This window comes from Anolis carolinensis, chromosome 3, assembly GCF_035594765.1.
Source record: "Anolis carolinensis isolate JA03-04 chromosome 3, rAnoCar3.1.pri, whole genome shotgun sequence".
In the NCBI taxonomy this organism is placed as follows: Eukaryota; Metazoa; Chordata; class Lepidosauria; order Squamata; family Dactyloidae; genus Anolis; species Anolis carolinensis.
The window spans coordinates 220787149-220808743 of NC_085843.1; the positions used below are offsets into that span (position 1 = coordinate 220787149).

General features: G+C 43.5%; 1 protein-coding gene across 1 annotated transcript in view; it reads left to right on the top strand.

Annotated features, from left to right (window-relative positions):
• Positions 1–1115: 1115 nt before the first annotated feature.
• The window catches only part of tet1 (tet methylcytosine dioxygenase 1), a 111722-nt gene continuing 91242 nt past the window's right edge, over positions 1116–21595 (top strand). The window contains exon 1 of the mRNA XM_062976243.1: positions 1116–1817. The gene's annotated coding sequence lies outside the window, so the exon portion shown is untranslated. The remainder of the gene's footprint in view (positions 1818–21595) is intronic.

Consider the following 21595-nt stretch of genomic DNA (forward strand, 5'->3'; position numbering starts at 1 on the left):
TTATTATTATTATTATTATTATTATTATTATTATTATTATGCAGCACGTAAACCACACAACACCCCACTGAAACTGCTTCCTTCCATATGAGTTTGGGGCCACGGGCAAAGCACGCTCAGAATGTATTGGCAGCACAGCATTAGATGCCAGCAGGTGCAGAGGGTGTGTACAGTCCAGAGTTTAGACAGGTCACTTGATTTGCATCCAAAGGAGAACCCAAAGTACAGACAAGTTTTACACCTGTATTTAAAGGGCTTGGGTCCAGGCTACTTGACCAGACACATCTCTTACAAACTAGCCTGGACACTACGGTCAACGAAGGAGGCCTTGCTCTCCGTCCCAGCCCCCCATCCCACCCCTGCAACTCCCACCTCAAAGAAATAAAGCTCGCTTCCTCCCTCCTCTTCTTCAAAAAACAACCGAAGACCTACCTATGCTCACTAGCAAATGGAGAGGAGGAGGATTAGATAATGACAGATCACTACCGGGCCCCTGGTTGAGAACTATATCATATTTGGACCTTCCTAGTCCACGCCAGGCCAATGACCAGATAACCAACCCACACTGTTTTGTGAACTCTAGTTGGCTGTTATAAATGAATGTGGACATTTGTTGAGATTTTATGTTATTATATAATTTTGTTTGACTACGTGTAGTTTAATTGATTGATGTTAGGTTTAATTTACTGATGTCAGGCTCTAATTTGATGTTAAACGTTAATGTTATTTTCATACACGGGGTTTCTCTGGGATTTGATGTCAATATTTGTTTGTTTTACAGAGGCATTTAACGTTTGCCATTGTATGTTGGGATCCGCCCTGAGTCCCCTTGGGGAGATAGGGAGGAATACAAATAAAGTTTTATCACTATTGCCCCCGGTGGCACCACGGGGTTAAACTGCTGAGCTGCTGAACTTGCTGACCGAAAGGTTGACGGTTTGAATCCAGGGAGCGGAGTGAGCTCCTGCTGTTAGCCCCAGCTTCTGCCAACCAGTTTGAAAAAGATGCAAACGTGAGTAGATCAATAGGTACCACTCTGGTGGAAAGGCAACGGCGCTCCATGCAGTCATGCTGACCGCATGACCTTGGAGGTGACAACGCCGGCTCTTTGGCTTAGAAACGGAAATGAGCACCAACCCCCAGAGTCAGACACAACTGTAATTAATGTCAGAGGAAAACTTTTACATTTACCTTTAGCTTAATTTACTGATGTCAGGCTGTAATTTGATGTTAGGTTTTAATGTTATTTTCCTACGCAGGGTTTCTCTGTGATTTTGTGTCAGTATTTGTTTGTTTTACGGAAGCATTGAACGTTTGCCATTGTATGTTGGAATCCGCCTTGAGTCCCCTTGGGAAGATAGGGTGGAATACAAATAAAGTTTTATTATTATCATTCTTGTCATTGTAGATGGGGGAGATTGAAAGCAAGAAACATTTGCTACAGGGAGCATAGAAGATCAGAGTTAGCATGTCCCTATTGCTCTGGGGCGACCTTCCATGAAACCTTTCTAGAGTCAAGGGCTGTGGGATCCCACTCCGCCTTGGCGATCCAGGCCGGCTTTTCCTTCCCTCCGTCGGCTGGGTTCCTCTCTGGCCGGAGAAGTTGCAAACCTTGTGTTGGAGGAGCGCACGTTGTATTCCCCACCAAGGGAGGGAGGGAGCAAGGGGGGCATCTCCATGTTTTCCCCCTTCTCCTTCTGGCTTTTAAATGTCCCTTCTTCCTCCCGCCCACCGGATCGGTTCTGGGTGGCCAAGCGATGCCCCGGGTCGCCTTTTCCTCCTCTAGACGCCCATTGACAAGGCACCAAGGCTGGTAGGTAGGTATCCTCGCAGGGGAGAGAGAAAGGCAGGAAAGTTTCAGGGACTTTTCGGGTGGAACTCGCCCTTGCCTACACATTGGACCCGCGTTGCTCCAGAATCAGCACTGGGTGGGGAAAATGGATCCCAACTTCGAGTTTACCCCAAAGTTTGGTTTCAGGGTTTAGGATTGGGAGGAGGAAGGGGAGAGGAAGACATTGTGGAAGAGGGGGGGAAAAACAGGAAATCAAAGCCTTTCTCTTATGACCCTCTTTTGTTTTTCAAATATGTGTTACACTACAGTCAGGCCCCTTCCACACAGCTGTATAAAATCCACATGGAACTGGATTATATAGCAGTGTAGACTCAGATAACCCAGTTCAAAGCAGATATTGGGGATGATCTGTCTTGATATTCTGTGTTATATGGCTGTGTGGAAGGGTCCTTAGAGGATGTGACCTGTGCTACAAGTGGGTAGGGGAAAAAAAACCCTTCCAAGCTGTTTTAAATCGCCCTACAAAAGCGTGCGTGTGTCTTGTGTGAGTGTGAGTGTGGGAGGGGTACTTTTTAAAAAAGGGTAACACAGCTTTGAAGTGGAATATATGGCACTGTGGCCTCAGAAAGCAGATATTTTGGGATTTTCTGCCTTGATATTCAGGGGCTGCTTTCACACAGCTGAATAATATCCCAGGCTATCTGCTTTGAACTGGAATATATTGCAATGTGGACTCCGATATCCCAGTTCAAAGCAGATATAGTGGGATTTTCTGCCTTGATAGTAAAGATAAAGGTTTTCCCCTGACGTTAAGTCTAGATCTGTCCGATTCTGGAGGTTGGTGCTCATCTCCATTTCTAAGCTGAAGAGCCGGTGTTGTCCGTAGACACCTCCAAGGTTATGTGGCTGGCATGATTGCATGGAGCACTGTTACCTTCCTGCCAGAACAGTATCTATTGATCTACTCACATTTACATGTTTTCGAACTGCTCGAATGGTAGAAGCTGGGGCTGACAGCGGGAGCTCATTCCGCTCCCTGGATTCGAACCTCCGATCTTTCGATCAGCAAATTCAGCAGCTCAGTGGTTTAACCCACTGCACCACCAGGGGTTCTGCCTTGATATTTTGGGTTATATGGCTGTGTGGAAGGGCCCTTTGCCTTTAGTTTTTTGGCAGAAGTTAAGGTCTCTCTTTCTTTGGAATCAAGCTGCATTTATTCTTTCTTTCTTAAAACTTGGGTTTGGCTGATCTGCGAGATAATTCAATGAAATTGGGAGTTTAACTCATTGTTTGGCTGGCAAGGAGAAGGGGCAGTGGCTGCTGCAGTGGGAACTCCGGGCCTGATTCAGAAGGAAATCCCAGTCTAAGGAACCATCTTCTCCAAAGCAGAAGAGCAGAGGGTGGTGGCTTGGATTGGACCCCCTCCTCTTCCCATTCTTGGGACTGATATAATAACTTGCTTCTGAGACATGGAGTCTCTCTAGATGCCCTTCTTGCTCAGCCCTGTGCCGGCTTTCTTTTTTAGGGCCATTCAGACAACTTACGGCCCTTCCACACAGCCCTATATCCCAGAATATCAAGGCAGAAAATCCCACAATATCAGCTTTGAACTGGGTTATCTGAGTGTAGATTACACTCAGTCTACACTCAGATAATGTAGGATTTTCTGCCTTGATATTCTGGGATATAGGGCTGTGTGGAAGGGCCCTTAAAGGAAGGGCAAGCAGATTGGCTTGCCCACTTCCTCCCATTGCAGGACAGCCTTCCTTTGTACAGTCAGTCCTCCTGTGTCTGCTCGCCCCTTTGCAGTGACCAGCAAGTTGTTTGGGAGGCCACTCTTCTTTCTTGTCCATCTGTGTGAGTCCGTTCAGCTTTCTCAGAAATCGTTTCTGGTACGACGACATGATGCCCGTAGGAAGCAGCGGCTCTGTAACAACTATTTTCTGAGCTACTTAGGATAGGGCTGCCCGTGGGCCTCCCACCAGGGGACATGGGGTGGCCTTGTAAACAGTTGCAGCCAGTTTTCTGTTGTTGTATTTATCCTGGTGGGAAGAACCGGACTGTGTGCAGTGCGCCTGGGGCATAGTGACAGCCCCACACGTGCGCCTAGCCCTTGTCAGCGCCCCACTCCGGCCGGCTGCAACGGCAGGATGCGCACAGCTGTCCTGTCAAAAATGATGCTTTCCAATCTAGCGGCGCCGTGCGGAGGGGCACCTGCTTTGCAAGGTACACACTTCTGACTGAACGCAGGAGTGTTACCAGCGCAGCCACAGCCACTTTCCTTGTTTGGAGGCGTTCTTTAATCAAGCGGCCTAAGTTGCAAAGAAGAGGCACATGTCCCCAAACCCATGCAGTAGCTATGTTTGCCACTGATTAAGTCTTGCGTGTGTTTGAATAAGCTTTTGTCTTTTCTCTGCTATGTATGGACCGCATACACACCACCAGAATACAGTGTACTCTCAGTTAATGGGATTTGTTTGAATGTTTTTTATTTTTCACATTGAATCTTTGCCATACATGTTGGAAACTTCTCTTAGGCCCCTTCCACACAGCTGAATAAAATCCCAAATTTTCTGCTTTGAACTAGAATATATGTCAGTGTGGACTCAGATAACCCAGTTCTAAGTAGATACTGTGAGATTTTCTGCCTTGATATTCTGGGATATAGGGCTGTGTGGAAGGGCACCATACTCAGTAAGCCTTGTTTGTTTCTTTCTTTCCTGCCTCTTCCAATGGATCAAGACATTTAAAGTGTTATTTCTTGGATTTCTTTGTTGAGTTCCAGTTGCTTGAGTTCCAGTTAACTGAGAGTCTATTGTACTTGTAAACTTGTATTGCTTCATAAGATGTGAAGCTGCGCTTTACTTGCAAGATGACAGTGTGGGTGTTCTGTTTGGAATAACTTGCAATTTGGCAATGTCATAAATATAAATACTTTGAATTCAGGCTGTGTTTCAGCTACATGAATATGATATATCAGATTATGTTAAAGGATGTTTTGGAAGATTTCTCCCTTAAGTTTCTTTGGGCCTCCTTCCACACAGTCATATAACCCAGAATGTCAAGAGAGAAAATCCTACAATATCTGCTTTGAACTGGGTTATCTGAGTCCACACTGCCATATATTCCAGTTCAAAACAGATAATGTGGTATTTTATTCAGCTGTGTGGAAGGGGTTTCTGTTTACAGTGCGTATCTTTGGTTGTCCCCTCTGATGCCTTTATCACAGCACCTACTTGTACGGACAAAATTAACCCATCGATGTTATGGCTTGAAGGTTGTTTTTTTTTTTAATGTTGTGGGAACAAATTGGCCAGTGGAGTCGCAGTGACAAGCATCCCTTTGCCAAAGCACTTCTCATTTCTAAAAAATGCTGATGTGTGACTTCACAGCAAACAGTAAAACAGATCCAATTAACTTGTTTTAAAATACCATTGGCAGTTGCAGTGTGGAAGCTGACTTCCTCTCTGCATTGGAAAGCCAATGGATTAATATTTAAAATCTGTAGCTCCCCCTTAAATAATTTCTGTCTGCTAGCATTATGCACACAGTGTTTCTGACAATGCAGTGACAAAAATAACATTGCACAAGTATTGCTTAATATGCCGGGGAGGAGAAGGGTGCATCCACACTCAAGTATTGCATCTTAATATAGCATCCATTTATTTACAAGTAGTTTTGTATTAGCATGGAGTCAGTGTGATGTAGTAAAGGTATGAGTGGGTTGCTGTGAGTCTTTTGGGCTAAATGGCCATGTTTCAGAAGCGTTCTCTCCTGACGTTTCACCCACATCTGTGGCAGGCATCCTCAGAGGTTGTGAGTCACTACCTCCGAGGAATCCTGCCACAGATGAGGGTGAAACGTCAGGAGATAAAGCTTCTGGAACATGGCCATTTAGCCCAAAAGACTCACAGCAACCAACTCCGGCCATGAAAGCCTTTGACTAAGGAATCGGTTTTGGACTCAGGACCCTTCTACACTGCCATATAATTAATACTGTATTATCAAACCAGATAATCCACATTATGCTTTCAACTGAATTATATAAGTCTACACTGCCATATAATCCAGTTTAATGTAGATAATCTGGATTTTATATGGCAGTGTGATCTTCCTTTGAAAAAACCTTGCCAAAAAGTTCTATAATAGGACCAAAATGCACGACGGTCGTGCTTAGAGGACTATTTAAAGAAACAAAGCAAAGGAATAAAGAAGAATAAATGACTGTAGGTGGTGATTGAAGAGAAGAAACAAGATGAATACAGATCGGAAGTCCACACATACCCCCTTTCCTCCCTAACCCCCTAATGTACCCCCCCTATACCCCCCCCCCAGACATACCCTTCCCCTCCCCTTTCCCTCCCTTTCCTACCCCAGAACCTTTCAACATACCCTTTCCCTCCTCTGGTCTCAACCTTCCCTCCCCCAAACCTTCCCTCCCCAACCCTCTTTACCCTCCCCTTGCCCCCTTTTCTTGCCCCCTTAATATGTACTGTATAACAAAATCACAATAAAAATTAATTGGAAAAAAAATAGGACCACAATGAATCAGAGTGCACTTGAACGCAATCTAAGAACAGTATTTTGTATTCCAGTAAAAAAAAGTGATTGAATTGATCAGAAGCAAATACGGCCCTCCATATTCATTTTGTATCCATGGATTCAGCAATCCATGGCTTGACTATATATTTTTAAAAGATCCAAAAAGCAAACCTTGATTTTGCAATTTTTTTCAACACTTGCAGTTGTAGATATCCATGGGGATAGCAAAATCCATGGATTTCGCATCCTTAGCGGAAATGGACACCAAAACTTCCACTGAAATATTGTTCACAGCAATAGTCAATTCCTCTGAAATATAGCCTAGTGCTATATTTCAGGGGAGAGCATCCTTCATCTTTCACTGGGCCTGACGTCAGTTGTTAGTGCCCTTAGTAGTAGCCTAAACCTGTGTTTAGATGGGCTTGACTCAACTGGTGCAGAATAGTGGCAAAGAGTGGGAGCGGTGGATTCCTGGGCCACATCTCGTTTAGCCACGAGGGGGCTTTCGTTCTTTCAGTGCTCCCCCTCCGGTCTGTAAATTCTGATTTGGGCATAAAAACCCTAAAGCAGGCATGGGCAAACTTGGGGCCTCCGGGTGTTTTGGACTTCAACTCCCACAATTCCTAATAGCTGGTAGGCTGTTAGGAATTGTGGGAGTTGAAGTCCAAAACACCCAGAGGCCCCAAGTTTGCCCATGCCTGCCCTAAAGGCATCTGATCTTACCTGATCTTGGAGGCTAAGCAGGATCAGATCTGGTTAGTACTTGGATGGGAGACCACCAGTGAAGGCCAGGCGATGTAAGCTGTGTTTCAGAGGAAGGAACTCAAACCACCCCTGTGTATTCCTTGTCTAAGAAGACCCTCTGAAATTTACAGGGCCACCATTTGTCAACAAATGACTAGAAGATACATACACGCAGGGAAGGCACTGGATTCTGTGTGATATTGGATGCTAAGCAGGGTCGTCCCTGGTTAGTACTTTGAATGGGAGACCACCAGGTGTAGTAGGCTATATTTCAGAGGAAAGAACAAGCAAAACCATCATTATCCAATCCTTGCATAGCAAGGGGTTGGGAAGGCACTGGATCCTGTGTGATATTGAATGCTAAGCAGGGTCGTCCCTGATTAGTACTTGGATAGGAGACCATCAGGTGCGGTAGGCTATATTTCAGAGGAAAGGACGGGCAAAACCACCATTATCCCATTCTTGCATAGCAAGGGGTTGGGAAGGCATTGGATCCTGTGTGATATTGAATACTAAGCAGGGTAGTCCCTGGTTAATACTTGCATGGGAGACCACCAGGTGCGATTGGCTACATTTCAGAGGAAAGGACAGGCAAAACCATTATGATCCAATCCTTGCATAGCAAGGGCTTTTGTAGTCTCTTCCAGTTCTATGACCTTTCTGTATTTCTTGCCCTATAAAATTCATGTGGTTTCCATAACTCGACAGGCAACTTGGGATGCATCCATATTATAGAATTAATGCCGTTTGATACCACTTTAACTGCTATGGCTCAATGCTATGGCATTCTAAGAGTTGTGATTTGATGGGTTACCAGTCCTCTCTGGCAGAGAAGGCCAAAGACCTTGTAAAACTACATCTCCCGGGATTCCATAGCATCAAGCCATGGCAGTTAAAGGGTGTCAAATTGCATCGATTTTATAGTCTAGAGGCACATACGCACACACATATACGAAGTAAACCCACACAAGAACACACCGATATTGTATATGTAATCTTCCTTTTCTTAGTTGCATATCTGCCTTGCTTTGAGACAAATCCACACTATAATTTTACTTCCAGTTATAGGCACCACATTCATATCTTCATGTGTGGGGGGCACAGGGATTTACACTGACAATATCCTAGGTTTGTGCGCAAAGTCACGATCTGCAGTTCCTTAGCTCATGGCACATTTTCAAATCAGATACTTATTTCTGAAGTTAGATCTTTGCTGTTAGTGTTCCTTGCTGTGTTGAGGCAGCAGATAAAACCATGCTCCCTTCAGCCTTTTGTAACCCTTATAGACAATGGGGCTAACTCCCTCATTCCTTGCTTGTTTTTCCTTTTTCCCATCCCCCCAAAATACAACTGTTTTTCCTAAATTCCCCTTGCTGTTAAGCTTAGCCTGCCCTTTTATTAAGCAATTGGTCATGTGACTCTGGCTTAACTAGAACTGCTTGTTTTGGGGATAGTGGTTATCTGTTGCATCTCCTCTTGGCAGGGCTTAACTCTTTCCTGGTCAGTTTTGGGAAACTAAATGTGTGTGTGTCTTCAGGTTGTCTCTTCACTTATGGAGACCCCATGGATTTCATGGGACTTTCTTAGGCAAGGAATCATCAAAAGTCATGTTGTCACTGATTTCTTCTGAAGCTGGATCTACACTGCCATACGATCCAGAATTATCACAGCAAACAATACACATTATCTGCTTTGAACTGGATTATATGAGTCTACACTGCCATATAATCCAGTTCAAAGCAGATAATCTGGAGTTTATATGGCAGTATAGCTCCAGCCTGAAATATAGCCTACAGCACCTGGTATTTATTGGTGGCCTCCCATCCAGGTACTCACCAGGGCTGATCCTGCTTAGCATCCAAGATCAGACAAGATCCGACACCTTTAGGGTATTTAAGCCAAGTTGTAGTTTAAACTGTTTGCATCTTATGTCACCTTAAAATAAATCTTTGGGGGCATCTGCAATTTGACGCCACTTTAATACTAAGAATAAGAATAATACTTTATTTTTCTATCCTGCCTCCATCTCCCTGCAGGGACTCAGGGCGGTAATGTAATATAATAGTAATGCAATATAATACCACAATGAAGCAATAAAATAATAAAATGATAAACTGCCATGGAATCTTGTGAGTTGTAGTTTTATGAGATCTTTAGCCTTTTCTGCCCAAGAGTGCTGGTGGGTCACCAAACTACAACTCCCACAATTCCATAGCACTTGAGCACTGGCAGTTAAAGTGATGTCAACCTGCATTCATTGTAGTGTCGATACACTCTAAGTCATGGTTATAATAGGTCAGTGATTCCCAAAGTGGGCGCTACCGCCCCCTGGTGGGCACTGCAGCAATCCAAGGGGGCGTTGATGGCACATATTAGGACATGGGGGCGGGGCCAAGGGAGAGGCGGGGCCTCTTCCCAAGTGCCAGAGACAGGGCTGAGCACCTGAGGTGCCTGTTAGGACATGGGCAGAGCTAGAGGAGTAGGCGTGGCTTCTTCCCAAGAGCCCAAGACCGGGCTTAGAATCTATACCTCTCCTGAGGCGCTTGTTGGGACACAGTGGGCGGGGCTAGAGAAGGGGGCGGGGTGGGGCCTCCTTCCAAGAGCCCGAGACCGGGCTTAGCCTCTATACCTCTCCTGAGAAGCCTTTTAGGATTAGGATAGGAGTGGGGGCAGGGCCTCTTCCCAAGAGCCTCAGTATACCTCCCCTGAGGTGCTTGTTAGAACACGGGGGTGGGGTATAGAGGTTCAGCCCCATAAAGCACTTGGGAAGAGGCCCCGCCCCCTCCTCTAACCCCGCCCCCTGTGTCCAGGACAGGGATAGAAGCTCAGCCCTGCCTCAGAGCTCCTAACGCCGCCCATCTCAGTCCTGGCCGCCCATTTGTGGCCCCACCCACCTCCCCCTCCCAGCCCTGCATCTTGGATTAGGGGAGAGGCTCAGCCCCGCCCTCTTGAGCAGGAGCCATGGCCACCCCTCTTAAGCCACGCCCCCCTTTCCAGGGGGTGCTGAGTAATATTTGTTCTGGAAAGGGGGCGGTAGGCCAAATAAGTTTGGGAAACACTGCAATAGGTTTAATTTAAGGAGAATGTGAATCTCAGGAAATTTAAGAACTCTTGACTTTGGTGGATCAGTTCTGAGTATGACATGGGTCCAAATCCAACTTTATGAATGCAAGTTTGTAAAGTAAACCATAGTCTTCCCTGCTAACATTACAACTTATTATCACGACTAATAAGAGACCAGGGTACAATTCCGCCTGGTCCTGTAAACCCACAGAATGACCTTGGGCAAGTTATACTCTCTCAGCACCAGGTAGTCATTGGGAATCTTCCATCCAGGTATTAACCAGGGAAGACCCTGCTTAGCCTCCAAACTCATACCGTATCTGGTGCCTTCTGGATATTTAGGACACCTCTGTAATTACAGTTTGATACATTATACACACACATATATGGAAGCTTTTAAGCAGAAGCTGAATGGCCATCTGTCTGGCGATTTCCTGCTTCTCGGCAGGGGGTTAGACTTGATGGCCCATGAGGTCTCTTCCAACTCTATGATTCTATGATTATCTAGGAATCTGTGTCTGCCAAACTATCCCAGGAATAATTGGGACAAAATCCAATCTACTTACTATTGAATATATAAGCACATATTTGCAAATGCTCTACCTTTAATAGATAGTACTTTGCATTGAACTTTTCCTTAACATTTGCTTCTTATTAGCTAAGATGGCTACTGCAATACTGTAGCAGCACAGATTCTGAATAATGAAGCAGCGGATAGCCACCCAGCATTTTAGATTTTACATATTTATGTTTAAAGGGGAAGTTATTCATAACAAGGTTGTGTAAAAATAATTTAAATATAATTTATAACTGTAGGTGTAGTAAAACAAGACATATAAAGACCAATAAACGATATGCAGTGGATTTTCAGTCAAGCACACCTCAAGCTACCTGAACTCTCAAGCAACCAGCCAAAAAAATTAAAGAAACAGTACTTTAAATAAAAATTAAAATACATGTATAATACAGGAGCTCACAGTGGTGCAGTGGGTTAAACCGCTGAGCTGCTGAACTTGCTGACTTAAAAGGTTGGGGTTGGAATCCGGGGAGTGGGGTGAGCTACCACTGTTAGCCCCAGCTTCTGCCAATGTAGCAGTTTGAAAACATGCAAATGTGAGTAGATCAATAGGTACCGCTCCAGCAGGAAGGTAACAACGCTCCACACAGTCATGCCAGCCACATGACCTTGGAGGTGTCTACGGACAACGCCGGCTCTTCGGCTTAGAAATGGAGATGAGCGCCAACCCCCAGAGTCAGACATGACTAGGCTTAACGTCGGGGGAAAATCTTTACCTTTACTTTATAATACTAGAAAAATGTGTTCCATTAAGTTAAATTTGTTTTTATTTGCTTTTAATTACTGTACTTCAAGATTAATACCAAGACAGTTTATGGTATAGTATGGATTATAGTATTAGGTCTATTTTTAATAGCAACCCTAAAATACAGCGATGAAACCATCGCTAAACCTGTAACCCCAGGTTTGGACGGTGGACAGGGGAGCCTTTGCACAATTAAAACTTGTGCGCCAGCTGCACCTATACCTTGAGAAGCCAGATTTGGCCACAGTAGTCCATGTTCTTGTTACATCTCAAATAATAATAATAATACAATAATAATAACTTTATTTTTATATCCTGCCTCCATTTTCCCGAATGGACTTGGGGCTGCTTACATGGGGAACAAGCCTGATTCAACACAGATTGAAACGAAACACAGATTAAAACATATCTCAATAAAATCAAACAACATTACAAAAGACAATAACATAAAACAGCATTATCAGCAACCAGTAGTCTGAACAGTAATGAGTACTGAAATTTGGGGGGGAAGGAACTTGTGCAATATAGTTTCAGAACAGGGCTGGTAGACAAAAATGCAAAGGCCAATAATAAATTAGGACTAAAAGCGCAATATCATTTTAAACGTTAAACCTGTAGGACGAAGGACAGGGATAAAGTGCAGGGACTGATGGTAGTTACAGTTGGGAGCCGAATTTCCCGTGAACTGCTTAATCGAAAGCACAATGGAACATCCATGTTTTTAGATCTTTGTGGAACGTGGACAGGGTGGATGCCAGTCTAATCTCCCTGGGGAGGGAGTACCAGAGCTGGGGGCCACAACCAAGAATAGACTACTACAACATGGTCTACATGGGGCTGCCTTTGAAGGCTGTTTGGAAACTCCCAAGTAGTCAAATGGGCAGCAGCCAGGCTGCTCACTAGAGCGGTATACAGGAAGCATACAACCCACTGCTGCTTCAGCTCCACTGGCTGCCAGTTTGCTATCGAGCACAATTCAAAGTGCTGGCTTTAATCTATAAAGCCCTAAGCCAGTGGTTCTCAGCCTGTGGGTCTCCAGGTGTTTTGGCCTACAACTCCCAGAAATCCCAGCCAGTTTACCAGCTGTTAGGATTTCTGGGAGTTGAAGGCCAAAACATATGGGGATCCACAGAATGAGAACTACTGCCCTAAACAGTTCTGACCCAGGGTTGTTGTATGCTTTCCGGGCTGACCCAACTTACCTGTCTGAACATATGTCCCCCTATGAACCAGAGAGAGCACTAAGATCTGCCAGGGAGGCCCTGCTCTCGATCTAACGCCCCTCACAAGTGCAACTGGTGGGGATGAGAGACAGGGCCTTCTCAGTGGTGGCTCCTTGGCTATGGAACTCCCTCCCCAATGACATCAGATTGGCCCCCTCCCTCCTGATGGTCAAGAAAAAATGAAAGACCTGGCCCTGGAACCATATTGCAATATGCGATATGGAGCTTGACTTAGACATCGCACCATGAATAATGATTTGGGATTCGGCATTATGTTTTAATCTGTATTCATTGAATTTTTATATATTATCGCTTAATATGTTGTATTGTCTATCTGTATTTATAATGTGGCATTGAATTTATGTGTAAGCCGGTCTGAGTCCCCCTCAGGGATAAAATATAGGAAATAAATAAATAAACCAGAAATTACATTTATCTGACATCTACCAATCCCCATGTATCTTGGTTAGCTGAGGGTCTAGTGGAGTAAATAAGGAGGGTGTGACGGGGTTTCAGCACAGTTTCCAGTATCTCCCACTTTCTCATTACATCCCATCTCCTTGTGTAGGAGTATAGGAAACATTCTCCAGCACTTTTAAGATAAGGCTTTTGCCAGAGATTCTTTAATGAGAATGCCAAAAATTGAACCGGAGGCCTCCCCGCCTTGCAAAATGTGGAGTATACCGCTGAGCAATGGCTGTTCCCTCTCTGAGTTGCAGTCCCTTATGGAAGAACTTTAGGTAACAATAAATTACTTTTTAGACAATGACACATTCATTTCTGTTTTATATGTACAATTCTTAAATTATTATTTTGCAAAAAGAAACAGCAGCACCCGTTGTATGCAGTATATATTTTTCCTCCCGTTATCCAGGACTAGGAACATGTACATTTCCAGATGTTGTTGGACTGCAGCTCTTATTATCAATTACTATAGTATGCTGGTTAGATCTGTTCAGATTTCTAGTAGGATAACATCTGGATGGCTGTAGAATTCCAACCCCTGCTTAACCTCCAAAATGCTCTTGTGTACTAAGATAAGAAACAATTGACTGGTTCAACTATACAAATAAACCCAACCTGGGGGTTGGGACCCCTGGGGGGGGGGGGTCGCAAGGGAGCTTCAGAGGGGTCGCTGAAAACCATCAGAAAATACATATTTCTGATGGTCTTAGGCAATCCCTTTGGCAGAGAAAGCTGAAGATCTCTCCGTCCTTCCTTTGGCCCAGTTCTATTGTTGGTGGGGATCAAGGGGCTCTTTTATTGTAGGTGAACTTTAAATCCCAGCAACAACTCCCAAATGTCAAAGTCTATTTTCCCCAAACTCCACCAAATGTTCACATTTGATCATATTGAGTATTTGTGCCAAATTTGGTCCAGATCCATCATTGTTTGAGTCCACAGTGCTCTCTGGATGTAGGTGAACTACAACTCCCAAACTAAAGGTCAGTGCCCACCAAAGCCTTCCAGTATTTCCTGTTGGTCATGGGATTTCTGTGTGCCAGGTTTGGCTCAGTTCCATCATTGGTGGAGTCCAAAATTATCTTTGATTTTAGGTGAACTATAAATCCCAGCAACTACAACTCTCAAATGGCAAAATCAATCCCCCCAACCCCACCAGTATTTAAATTTGGGCATATCGGGTATTTGTGCCAAATTTGGTCCAGTGAATGAAAATACAGCCTGCATATCAGATATTTACATTACAATTCATAACAGTAGCAAAATGACAGTTATGAAGTAGCAACGAAAATAATTTTATGGTTGGGGGTCACCACAACATAAGGAACTGTATTAAGGGGTTGGAGCATTAGGAAGGGCGAGAACCACTGCCAAAGGGAATGAGCTGCAACTCCTTGCTGGCCTTTCATTCTCTCCTTTCACATCACAGATATCTAGAGGAGCTTTGGAATCTTATTTTTAATTGACCATAACTTCATTTATTATCTACATCAGGAAAAAGAATGGTTAAACCAAACTATGGTTAACAGACACTTTACTTAAATCGTATTTTGGAAGCTGGCTTGATTTGTTGTTATGTAATGATATTTTAAAGTATTTACAGTAGAGTCTCACTTATCCAACCTTCACTTATGCAATGTTCTGTATTATCCAATGCAGTCTGCCTTTTAGTAGTCAATGTTTTTGTAGTCAATGTTTTCAATACATTGAGATGTTTTGGTGCTAAATTAGTAAATACAGTAATTACTACATAACGTCACTGTGTATTAAACTGCTTTTTCTATCAAATTGTTGTAAAACATGATGTTTATTTATTTATTTACAGTATTTATATTCCACCCTTCTCACCCCGAAGGGGACTCAGGGCAGATCACATTATGTACATATAGGGCAAACATTCAATGCCCATAAACACATCGAGACAGAGACAACAGACAGACAGACGCAGAGGCAATTTAACCTTCTCCTGAGGGGATGTTCAATTCTGGCCACAGGGGGGAGCAGCTGCTTCATCATCCACTCTGATGGCACTTCCTCACTTCCTCATTCCAACGTTGTAAATTAGTTAAACTTGCCTCCCCACTTTTTATAAGTGGTACCTTATTTCCTACTTGATAGATGCAACTATCTTTCGGGTTGCTAGGTCAGCAACGAGCAGGGGCTATATTTTATTTTTAATTGATGGGTGCTCACCACGCCACGGGCTGGCCTCGAACTCATGACCTCATGGTCAGAGTGATTTATTGCAGCAGCTGTTTACCAGCCTGCGCCACAGCCCGGCCGGGCCGATGTTTTGGTGCTTAATTTATAAAATCATAACGTAATTCGATGTTTAATAGCTTTTCCTTGATCCCTCCTTATTATCCAACATTTTCGCTTATCCAATGTTCTGCCGGCCTGTTTATGTTAGATAAGTGAGACTCTACTGCATATATATAGTGTGTGTGTACATAATCTAATCTCTGAACTCAAAGGAAGAGAGTGGAGCAGCAGTGCCTAAACTCTGTGCATAGGCTGAGTTTGTTCCAACTTAGGCTTGTGTCAAAGCACAATGAATGACTAAATCAGCACCATACTCAGTAAGGCTTGTTTGTTTGTTTTTTCCCTGCCTCTTCCAATGAATCAAGGCATGGGGAAACAGATGAAAATGCAACAGATAGATACCAGTTAAAAGTACAGAGCACCAAGTAAAATGCATGACCAGTTAGAAGAGCACCCATATTAAAACAGTCCATTCAAAGGACCTGAATGTTCAGGGAAAATTATACAAGTGAAAGCGATCTTGTAGATAACCTAGGCCTAAAGCATGTAGAGCTTTAGAGATAACAACAAATACGTTGTACTTTGCCCAGAAACCAATCGGCAGCTCATTAAATGATTTAAATATAGATGAAATATGATCACTCTGAGGTCCCTTCCAGACAGGGCCTATATCCCAGGATCTGATCCCAGGTTTTCTGCTTTAAACTGGATTATATGAGCCTGCACTGCCAGATAACCTGGGATAAATAGAAAACCTGGGATCAGATTCTGGGATATAGGACCTGTCAGAAAGGGCCCTTAAATGTACCAGTGACCGATGCATATTTTGGGATAATTGAAGTTTCCAAAAGTAACCCAATGTAATAATAATAATAATAATAATCATCATCATCATCATCATCATCATCATTCATATCTATCTTGTTTGCTGTGTCATATAACAACAACAACAACAACAACAATAATAATAACAACTATATTTGTATACTGCTCTATCTTTCCAAAGGGCTGTTTCCAGCATAGGTAAAACATTCAGTTACAACACAGAAGCATATAGCATACCTAAAATAAATTAAAATAAAAACATGAACATATTACTATTAATATAAGCATACACATTTAAAATTAGAACCAGTTCCAGTACTACTCCATTGGGTGAAATTCAGCTACCAATGGTCAGAATTTCAGGGTGAGTCTAGGCAACTTTGAAAGGCTGGGCCAGGGCTAGTGCAAAGAAGTAACATAGGGCCGGCGGAGTGGGTAAAGTGCAAACTGAAGGCCACGCAAGGTAAAAGTAAAGCTTTCCCTTGACATTAAGTCGTCGTGACTGACTCTGGGGGTTGGTACTAATCTCCATTTCTAAGCTGAAGAGCCGGCATCGTACGTAGACACCTCCAAGGTCATGTGGCTGGCATGACAGCATGGAGTGCTGTTAACTTCCCACCAGAGTGGTACCTATTGATCTACCCACATTTGCATGTTTTCAAACTGCTAGGTTGGCAGAAGCTGGGGCTAACAGCGGGCACTCACCCTGCTCCCTGGATTTGAATCGCCAGCCTTTTGGTCAGCAAGTTCAACAGCTCAGCCGTTTAATCTGCTGTGCCACCGGGGGCTCTGATGGCCATGTAGTATAATGAATTGCAGAAGTTCAGCCTTGAGTCACCAGCATGTGCACTATCGTCTCTAGATTCTCCAGCTATAGGAAGGCATGTAACTGGCATAGTAGCCAATAGGCAATCCTATCTGAACTGTAATTTGAAGTGACAGATGCAGAAGCTGTCAACCCAAGCTGCGAACACAGTCTTTGAACTGGAGTGGAATCCTATCCAGGACTGGTTGACACACCTCCAGACACAGGGTTGAACCCTTGACAGTAAGCACATCTGTCTTTCATAGGCTCAGTTTTAGTTTATTTTTGTCATGAAGTGCCCCACCCCACACAGACACCCCACACAGACACTGCATGAATCCTCCAGGGCTTCATTCAGAGGAAACGTGCTTTCCTACATAAATGACATTTTTAAGGCATCAAAAAGGTATTTGGATTCATTGGTATACTGACATCACCCTCCTGCATGCCTCCAGGTAATATCTCTCAGTAGTTTCATATAAATGTTAAAGAGCATTGGTAACAGGATGGCACCTTGTGGTATGCAATATAAGTGCACCACCATCTGGAAACTACCTGAGAGATAGGATCAGAATCTCTGAAGCACACTTTTGAAAACTGTAATATTTAATACTGTTGAAATATAGTATGATTTCCATAGGGGATACATTGCAAGACCCCACCTGGATCCATGGATATTACAAAGTAGAAGACTCAGAGAGGCTCACAAGCACTTCAAGGCGTGAATATTTTTGAAGTGTAAATAAGGCCCCTTCTACATTGCCATATAATCCAGATTATGAAATCAGATAATCCACAGTATCTGCTTTTGAACTGGATTATTTTAGTCTACACTGCCAGATAATCCGGTTCAAAGCAGATAATCTAGAATTTATACAGCTGTGTAGAAGGGGCCTAAGTGAAACCATAGATATAAAACCTGTGGAGAAGAGGGAACATTTTTATTGGTTAAAGGGCAAAATGTGGCTTCCTAAGGCTGTTTTTCAGCCTCAGACTCATCTGGCCTGCCTCATTTGTGTGTATTTTAAGGCAATTACCCTCCCAGTTACAGCACTACATTTTAATGGAGTTTAGGGGCTCTCTCTTTCCACCTACTGCTAAGGAGGCTGTCCAGGTCCTGAACCGGTGCTTGGCAGCTGTGACGGTCGGGATGAGGGCAAACAGATTGAAATTGAATCCAGACAAGACAGAGGTACTCCTGGTCAGTTGAAAGGCCGAACAGGGTATAAGGTTACAGCCTGTGCTAGATGGGGTTACATTCCCCCTCAAATCACAGGTTCAGAGCTTGAGATTCATCACTGAGTCTGGCACCCCAGGTCTTGGCGGTGGCCAGGGGAGCTTTTGCACAATTAAAACTTGTGCGACAGCAGCGCTCATACCTTGAGAAGCCAGACGTGGCCATAGTAGTCCACACTCTTGTTACATCTCGAATAGACTACTGCCACACGATCTACGTGGGGCTACCTTTGAAGACTGTTCGGAAGCTCCAAGTAGTCCAATGTGTGGCAGTCAGATTGTTCACAGGGGTGGCATATGGGGAGCACACAACCCCCCTGTTATATCAGCTTCATTGGCTACCAGTCTGCTACCAAGCACAATTCAAAGTACTGGCTTTAGCCTATAAAGCCCTAAATTGTTCTGGCCCAGCTTACCTGTTTGAACGTATCGCCCCCTATGAACCAGCTCAGGCGTTAAGATCTGCTGGAGAGGCCCTGCTCTCGGTCCCGCCTCCTTTGCAGGTGCGACTGGTGGGTATGAGGAACAGAACCTTCTCAGTAGTGCCCCCCATCGATATTCGATTAGCTTCCTCCCTCCTGGTTTTCAGAAAGAAAGTCAAAACCTGGCTGTGGAACCAAGCATTTGGGAAGTAGTACAACCACAGTGCAATATACATCCACAGAGTTGATATAAACGATGCAGTTTGGACTATGATTGCTGGATTCGGTGCAATGTTTCTAACAGTTTTTTAATCATATTTATATGCTTTATTTGATTTTAAAGTTTAATGTGTTGTGTACTTGTATGCTTTTATGTTTCAACATGGCATTGAATAATTGCCAAAACTGGAAGCAACAAAAGTAGAGAAGTAGAGAAAAAAACACTAGAACTGGCTGATATGGATCAATCCAAATATCAGGGTTGATTTGACTGATTGATCAGACCCGGGGTGGGTGGCTATGGAGATTTGCAGGAAGAGTGTCTTTACTCAAGTTTAACTTTTATACCGCTGCCATTTGAGTGGTCCACCCAAATGGAAATGCAGCCAGAATAATCTACAGTGTGAAGAGGCCACAATTCATTGGAGTTAATTTACAAACAAAAAAGCTTATGAGAAGGAAAAGAAATCAGTTATTCCTTCTTGTAGTTGGTCACAAAAAAGCAACAGGAACTTGCTGAGTTTCTATTGGGACTGTTTTTAAAAAGCTTCCATTGGTACCACTTCTGGACACTTGGAAAAATATTTGTAAAGATTGGATAGTGAGGCTTAGGTATAGGTTTAAAAGCAGCAAGAGTTACTCCCATAAAATAGTGCCATATTTCAGCACAGTTGTGTGCTTATATGAAAGCTTGGAATAATGGCTATGCCTTAGTTAAAAACGCCTTACATCAACATTCTGATTTAATTCCATGGACATTGGCTCAAACTTGGTTAAGGCTGCAGTTGTCTCACAGGCCCATTGAAAAAAGTCCATTGTACATAGTGGGAATTACTTCTTTGTAAACATACAAGAAGCCCCTGGTGGTGCAGCGGGTTAAACCACTGAGCTGCTGAACTTGCTGACTGAAAGGTCAGTGGTTCAAATTTGGGCAGCGGGGTAGGCTCCTGCTGTTAGCCCCAGCATCTGCCAACCTAGCAGTTCAAAAACATGCAAATGTGAGTAGATCAATAGGCACTGCACCAGCGGGAAGGTAACAGCGCTCCATGCAGTCATGCTGGCCACATGACCTTGGAGGCGTTTACGGACAACGCTGGCTCTTCAGCTTAGAAATGTAGATGAGCACCAACCTCCAGAATCAGACAGGACTAGACTTAATGTCAGGGAAAAACCTTTACCTTTACTAATCATACAAGAGATTAGGGTGTGACTCCTCTCTGTTGAGCTGTGGCATGGAAAGTGAGGTCTCAGGAAAGAGTGGCTGTAATGCTCAAGGTGTTTAAGAGCAAGATCAGGCAGAAATTATCTGGATCTACTGTTAAACCTCTGGGTATGTTGGAGGTCAGGCCAGAGTTTCAGACTCCTAGTTGTTTAGCAATGGCAATAAATAAAAGGCTTATCCTTCTGCCATAGGTTGTTGCAAAAGTATGCTTGAGGGAAAACCAGGAGTGGAGTTTTGTATGAAAGGTCTTGTGGGGTTGGTTGCAATTGCAGTTTGATTCATGTGTTCAGAAACATCCTGCCCTTAAATTCTACTAAAGCAGTCACTTCTCTTAGTCACAGATTGGAGGCTGTCAAGTGTGCTAGCAAACAAAACATGCAGATCTTATAAGCAATTGCTCTGCAGCATCTCTTTTATGGTGGAAACCTTCCACTTGTCATAAAGTTGATCAAGTGAGGGAGGATATTTGTGTTTATATTGATGAAACTAGCAGCTTTCAGGGCTGCATTTCCTGTAGATGGACTGGACTTCACAACCCCTTTTTCCTGCCATTGCTGTCTGAGAATTATGGAAGCTGCTGTCCAACTCGCCTGGAGGGCCAATCTGATGGAAGTATAGCCAATGTTGTCTGCTGTAATTGGTAGTACCTCACCAAGGCCTTTCCTAGCCATATTGTTCAGATCATTTGAACTGGAGTTCAATTGGGGGCATTGCACATGCAAAACATGTGTCCCTCCTTCTCTCTTAGCCCCTGGTGCTACAAAATGTATCCATACCAGAAGAATTGGAAAGTCTCTTAACAGGATTTTAAGACATGCATAAGATGAAGTGTTAAGAAAACTGACTTTCCTGAAAGGAAAAAAAATCACCAAGGTGAAACAAACACTATGTTTACATAAGAATGTTGAAGTTACAATTGTTTGTGCTGAATACTGAGAAATTAAGCAGACCCTGAAATTGAAGGAATGGTATGTAAAATCACGTTACCTGTTGCCAAACCCAACAGGCTCATTGAATCAATTGCTGAATTCTTAAGTCAACGCTTATCTCAAGTCAATGATTCATGTGTCTACTGTAAGGTCTAACAACTGGATTTAGGCCACAGGGTTTAGATATTTTGAGTATCCTGAACTGGCCCAGATAGTCAAGTAAATATAATGTAAGAAGTGTATATTTGAAGAAGAATTGAAGTGATATAATTGCTTTGGAATAATACACGGAATGTGATAATTAATAACTTTGTTTTCTGGTTTCACAAGTTTATCATGCCTTTCGTTTGCAGTGTTTAAATACATTATTTTAAGCATGGGAAACTTCCTCATACCAAATTATGCCATGGTTCCATCTACCTTGGTTTGGTTATTTGGGGTGCTGCTGATTCAAAAAATTGCATTGGATAGACCACTTCAGCTTCAGTTTCTGATACAGAACATATGCCATCCAGTAGTTGCCACCT